Genomic DNA, 7,668 nt, shown 5'->3' on the forward strand with positions numbered 1-7,668 from the left:
ATATATATATATATATATATATATATAGAATCATGAAATTTTGACAGTAGATGTGTTTCTGATTATGTAGATCCACTAAAGAGGGATTTTTGGAAATTTGTACATTTACGAGTACAAAGGGGTAAAACTGATTTATTAATTACCTTACACAATATTAGTGATACAAGGAAAATTTTAAATACACCTGAGTTCAACAATTAAAAAAGTATACGTTTCATTGACAAAATTTATGAAGTAAAACTTCCTTGGAAATGTTGCGTCCGAAAGATTAATAAAGAAAATATCGAAGTATCTTATAACAGAGAAATTGAAAATTTAATTGAAAAAAACTTTGATATGAAACTATCAAATAGAAAAATAAATATAATTTCAATAAATTTTACAAATATAATTATTTTAATTAATAACATTGAAATTATAAATAACAACCTGTATTAAAATTAGCAGATGGGTGTCTGGTGCATTTTTGAAATTCGTTCTTTTTAAAGGGTAAAAATGTGTAACAAAGGTGATTTTGGTACCTTTTTTGGCTCTTTATAATTTTTGAACTAATTAATATAATAAAATTTTAATAAATATTTTGGTAACATCTTCCAAAATTATGGGTGTAAAAGAGAGAAAACTGTATTTATGGTACTTTGTTAGCACATTAAGAAAACTTTTTCGGTTTATTGAATTATTCCTATTAAATTACGGACTAATTCTGTAATATATATTTTAATAAAATTTTTGTATTTTACTGGGGAAAAAATACCAAAAAGGGGAAAAACGGGAAATATAATTTTATTCAAACTTATTGTATTTACTCACACAAAATAATATACAAATTATTTTGGAATTCGAGTACTAAGACCTATATAGGACCAAATTCGAGTAAATTGTTTGGTACTTTTTGAAAGCACAATTTTTCTGCAACAAATCAATGCAGATTTGAATCGCTTGAGTTTTATCTGCGATATATAGATTCATATACGGACTATTTTGTAAACTTAATTAAAGTCATTTTCTAAAGAAGAGTTTGCAAGGCGACTAGGGTCAATACTAAAACCAAAAATGAAATGAAATGCACACATATTTCTCCAGGTTACTTAAAGATCATATATATTATTATAAAAGCCTCAGATTCTGTTATATAAATCCATTGAGAAACATAAAATCGGTTTGGATTCAAATAAGTTAAATATTTATAAGTGCTTTATGGTACGAAAAAGATTTTGGAGGTGTTTGGACCAAATTTTTCACAAATCGAATCCGATTCATATTTGGACCTAGCCCTTAAATTTTTATATTTATACCAGTATGGCAAAAAATAGTTACAATCTAGTGTTATTTACCAAAAATTCTAAAGCTTCGGTCCATAATTGGTTCTCCTACAGAAAATCGGTTTATTGTTTATTTATTATTTAACAATTATGGAAATATGTAAGCTAAAAATCGCCAAATATTTTATAATTTAAGAAAATAATCGACCTTACCTTTAATTATAAATAAAAAGTCGCTATGAAAATTTATTTTTGTTTTTTAGATTTTGAATTTTAGCCGCCCAAATTCGAACACAACTGAAAACAGTGCTACCAAGTTATTGGTTTGTGAACGAGATATGTAATTAATGAAGTCGAAAACCATTTATTTTGTTACTATACCCATTGCTTGCTCAGCACAGCAAATCTGTTTTTTTTTTTACATGAACTGTGCAACGCACTTAGAGGTGGGATATCTGAGCAACGACTTCCTCTTAAGGAATATACGTGTTTGTGTGTCGATCTGTGCAACGATTGATAGGCTCAGTTGTATGTGCCAAGTTATGCCTAGATTAGGGGATTTTCGTAAAATTTTAAGATTTATTTTAATTTTAGCAACTATTTGGCAGTTACTTTATCTATTTATTTTATTCGGTTATTAGAAACTTTATTTAAAATTATTTATTCAAAAATATGCACTTAAAAAACCAATGCCGTGTTTTGTAACTTTCGAATCGACAAGAAAAAATCAAAAAATTTATAATCGTCTTGTTTAAAATATATAATATATTGTCTAGTCTATAGTCTAGTCTATAGTCTAGTCTATAGTCTAGTCTATAGTCTAGTCTATAGTCTAGTCTATAGTCTAGTCTATAGTCTAGTCTATAGTCTAGTCTATAGTCTAGTCTATAGTCTAGTCTATAGTCTAGTCTATAGTCTAGTCTATAGTCTAGTCTATAGTCTAGTCTATAGTCTAGTCTACAGTCTAGTCTATAGTCTAGTCTATATTCTAGTCTATAGTCTAGTCTATAGTTTAGTCTATATTCTAGTCTATAGTCTAGTCTATAGTCCTGTCTGTAGTCTAGTCTATAGTCTAGTCTATAGTCGAGTCTATAGTCAAGTCTATAGTCCAGTCTATAGTCAAGTCTACAGGCCAGCATATAGTCTAGTTGATAGTATTTTATATATGGTTTATAAATTATATTTTGTATGAAAATTTTGTTTTATAAATCTTTTTTTGTTTGTGAATATTTAGTAAATTACAAAATTTCTTGCTATATAATAAATTAGACGTTTTCTAAACTAAACTAAATCTGACAGGCTCTAACTGTTGTATCAAGTAAACACTTACAAATAATAAGGATTACAAACAATTATTTGGCTATGTCGAATCACATCATAACTTGTAAATTTAACATGAATTTTGGAAGATTTTTTACGAAGTGATCATTTGTTATTTGCAGTAATGATTTTATTATTACATGTATGTCGGCTATATTTTATAAAAATCAGGAAGATTTTTGAAATATGGACTTAAATGAGAGCTTGCATCACTTAGGGTAGGCATGTAATATGCAAATCGATTTGTTATTTGCTACCACGATTCACTTATTATTAGATACCCAGCAAAAAAAGAAAACTTCCAAAGAAGCACAAAATAACTAGAATTTACTCCAAGGAATTGCTGAAAAAGTCTTGAAAAAGTGATGATTTTAACACAAGCTTGTCATATAGGGGATGTCCTTTTTATTTGATTCCAAATTCACTACTTCTGAAGTCATTCTCAACATATAATTTTTCTGTTATTTTCTTGGAAGTAATTTGGAAATGAAATTGTTGTTTTATATATGTACATATAAAAAGATTTTTGAATGATTTATTGAGTATAAATTGATAAACTTTAAAGAGAGTAATTTAGGAAATTTTATCAATTGTGGGCCGTTCCTCATAGAAATTTTTTAAATAATTTTGGTTTGTATAAAATTTGTTTATCGCCATTGTCAAAAGGGTTTTAAATGGGAGTAAAACCAATTATTTGCCGATCTTCATAAAATATGACTAAGACTTTAATTTCAGTAAAACTTGTTTTGTCAAAACTTCATTGTTATCCATCAGAGCTAGTTTTAATTAACGCATGATTTGCAATATGTACTCCGTCTTTTATAAAAATAGTGGTTAATTTTTTTCGATAAATATTTGATTTTATTACTCTTGATCTAAAATTTATCGTTGTCTGTTCTAGAATAATAACTCTCAACAATGTTTTTGATTCAAGTACATATATTTCATAATATATATCTTATGACTGCGAAAAAATCTTAAAAAATGTAAACTTCCAATCTTTAAACCATAAACTATTTTTAAAATTACTCATAGGTGTACCGATGTAATTATGGACCGATATTCATTAATTTTAAAAGATAAATAACACGAAGTTCAATATTCCTATTTACAATACCGAATATTGCCATAGGCAATCGATAATATTTGTGACGAACGGACATGTAAGTTTTTCGTGAAAGAATTTGGGGATTTCAATTTGACGATGATAAGTTTTTGGGGATCTTCAATTTAAAATTGGGGACATGAGCAAAAATTTTTCTGACAATAATGACACTATACTGGTACTAGAATTGGAATATATGTATGTAACTAAACTGTTTTTGGGAAATATTTCACCAGCGCTTCTTCAACTGTAAATTACGAAATATCTGTTGCATACCCTTAGGAGGGTAAAGTAATAGAAATGAACAGTAATAAAAAATGTTGCCAGATAAATTTTAACTTGTGTCCTCAAAAAATCTAAATTTTCAAAACAAACGAAAAATATAGCAAATATCTGTATTTTTTAAAAAATTGTTTTTACATTTTTCTTAATCTTTGGAAGATTTCTTGAGATACATATGCTGTCGAATCTTAAATTTTACTTTTTGTGTGATTATCGTATATCTTACCAGAAAAACGCAATTTTCAAGATATTGTAAAAAAGTTTGGACTAAATGTGGTTTTTGGCACAGGGACGAAGCTTATGAAATTAGTCCAATATTTCATTTTCATTAGCTCTCATACAACCGTACCTTCTGATTTGAGCTTTTTAGGTCATAACTACGTCAAATATGCTACTATATCTCCAAAAATTGGTACAACTAAGTTTTTATACCCTTCACCTTCGTGAGAAGGGTATATATAAGTTTGTCATTCCGTTTGTAATTTCTATAATATAATTATCCGAACCTATAAAGTATATATATATTCTTGATCCTTATAGATAGCGGAGTCGATTAAGCCATGTCCGTCCGTCTGTCTGTCTGTTGAAGTCAGTTTTTAGAGGACCACAGATATCGGCGAGATCCGAATCTAATAATAATTCTATTAGACATGCTTTCGAGAAGATCGCTATTTAAAATCAGCAAAATCGGTCGGTAAATAACGGAGATATGAGCAAAAATCCGAGACAACCTCTGAAAATTTCATCAAAAAATTGTTAAAAAAAAAGCAACAAAAACACTGTATATAGAACAAGTAAGAGTGTTATATTCGGCCATGCCGAATCTTATATACTCACCATCAAATCATTCATGTTTATGTAGAATTTTACTGATGTACTCACATTTTTGGGTCAGTAATAAGTCTTAAAGTCATTTTCAGAAGGGGACCTTGGTAAGGTCAATTATAAATCCATTTTCATTAAATTTATGAAAATGATTTTATTTCCTATAAAACTTTTTTATGTCGAATTTTATTGCTTTATATATATGTTATCGATCCTTATAAAATTTGATAGGGAGATTTTGGCTCGCACGAAACTTGTGTATGTAGAATTTTGTAGTAATGAGCGTTGAATTCGTTGTCTAAAGGGCACCTTATTAGGGGGTTAGATAATAATGGACTCATCCTCATAAAATTTAAGAAAATGATTTTAGTTCCCATAAAACTTTTTTATGTCGAATATTATTGTTATATATATATACTTCTTAAGGTAGATATGAGCATTAAAGTCGTTTTCTGAAAAGGACCTTATAGGTGGTATAGGGTCAATTATGGATAGGGTCAAATATCCTTATAAAATTCTACAAAGAGATTTATGAGACCATAAAACAAGTTTGTGCCGAATTTCACTGCTATTGATGCTTCTCTTAGCCAGTTATGGGCGATAAAATCATTTTCTGAAGGGGACTTTATATGGGGGGTAGGGTCAATTATGGACCGATCCTTATAAAATTATACGAAGAGATTTATGTTACCATAAAATATGTTTGTGCCGAATTACACTGCTATTGATGCTTCTATTAGTCAGTTGTGAGCGATAAAGTCATTTTCTGAAGGGTACTTTGTATGGGGGGTAGGGTCTATTATGGACCGATCCTTATGAAATTCTACGAGAAGATTTATGTTCCTATAAAACATGTTTGTGTTGAATTTCACTGCTATTGATGCTTCTCTTAGCCAGTTATTGGCGATTAAGTCATTTTCTGAAGGGGACTTTATATGGGGGGTAGGGTCAATTATGGACCGATGCTTATAAAATTCTACGAAGAGATTTATGTCCCCATAAAACATGTTTGTGCCGAATTACAGAGCTATTGCTGCTTTTTTTAGTCAGTTATTGGCGATAATGTCATTTTCTAAAGGGGACCTTATATGGGGGCTAGGCGAAATCGTGAACCGATATTGCCCATTTTCAATACCAAACAAACTGCATCAACTATAAGTATCTGTGCCAAATTTCAGCTGGCTAGCTACTTTCGTTTGGACTCTATCGTGTTTTCAAAAAACAGACAGGCAGACGGACGGACATGGCTAGATCGTCTTAGAATCTAATAAGGACCCAGAATATATATACTTTTATGGGTCTTAGACGAATATTTCAATGTGTTACAAACGGAATGACAAAAACAATATACCCCCCATCTTTTTTGATGGTGGGTATAAAAAGATGTACACGTGTGTGCAAGGCGAATTCATATAAGGTGGTGTTAATCAATCAGCTGATAATTTTTTTCTTAATTCGCCTGGTTTTCCTAGCTGTCAAAGTTTGTTATTGCTTACATTTTTATATTTAAAAATTTCCGTTAAACAGAGAAAAACTTCGTTAATATTTTGAATAATTTATGTAAGAAATCTGAAAATACCAAACATCTCGTAAAGAAATATCATTTTATTTAAATAATGGCATAATTGGTATGTATACAAATATGTTATTTAAGAGAAATATTTTTTCTATTAAATGTTAACATATTACAAAATATTGTTTTATATTTTATATAAAAATTGTGTAGATAACGTGATTAACTAAAAAAAATCTCTTCCGGAACACTTAATATTAAGAAACGCATACGAAGTATTTACCCGGCTGGCGGCAAATGACTTCTACGTTATGGCTTAATTTTGAAATCTATTAAATGTTAACAAATTAAACAATATTGTTTTATATATACACTATGTTGATAAAAAGATTAACTGAAAAAAGTCTGTTCCGGAACGCTTTATATAACAAAACCCATATGAGGTATTTACCCGTCCCGCGGCTGCACCATTATGGACAAATATTGAAAATTACTCCGCCGGAGTAGAATTATACATTCGCAACAAGTATTCATTCCTTCGTAATATAATATTTTCATGATTATGTACTTTTTTTTGTTTATTTTTCACAAAAAATGAAGTTTTACTTAACTTAAGGCACTTACTTAAAATTTTGCAAATTAAGCTGCCGGAATAGAATTTTTCGATGGAAACAAACATTATTCAATTAAGAATATATTTTCCTCACAAATTTTAATACCTTAATCTTTATTTTTAATATAATATAAACATTTTACAAAAATTTTTCATCAAATGAATTCTCCGTACACATGGATTTTGACATTTACGAAAACCAAAAGCAAAAACAATACATGGGAAATGCTGTTGTTGTAGAACTGCCACCACCTTATCTGAATTCGCCTTGCGTGTGTGTGTAGATGTATTTGGTTTTATTCAGCTGTGTATTTTTTTGTATGTTTGGAATCCAAACATACAAAAAATACACAGGAAAAAAATATGATTTGCATTTTTTGTTAAAATAAAATAATTTTCCCTTTTGTTTTGCAAATATATTTTTTAATGAATAGAAAAAAAGTATTTAAAACGTTTTCTATTATATGAGAGTAGATTGTGAGTTATTGTACAATAATTTTATATGCGAATAATGTAAGTTTGAAATTTAAAACTAACACAAATTTTTTCCAAGTGCTTTTTAAAACAAATTTTTTTTACGATAAACAAAAACAAAATCTACGTCTCGTCAATGTTTACCAGCAATGAATCAGAGTTCGAAGTCGACCGGCTTCGAGTCGGAGCTTAGCCGCCGCCGAACTATATTTAGTTGCTTGAGCCGCCGCCGAAACATTCGGCTTAAATCGACTGAAATTTTTTAATGTTTTTA

The sequence above is a fragment of the Lucilia cuprina genome, chromosome 4 (assembly GCF_022045245.1).
Source record: "Lucilia cuprina isolate Lc7/37 chromosome 4, ASM2204524v1, whole genome shotgun sequence".
Classification (NCBI taxonomy): Eukaryota; Metazoa; Arthropoda; class Insecta; order Diptera; family Calliphoridae; genus Lucilia; species Lucilia cuprina.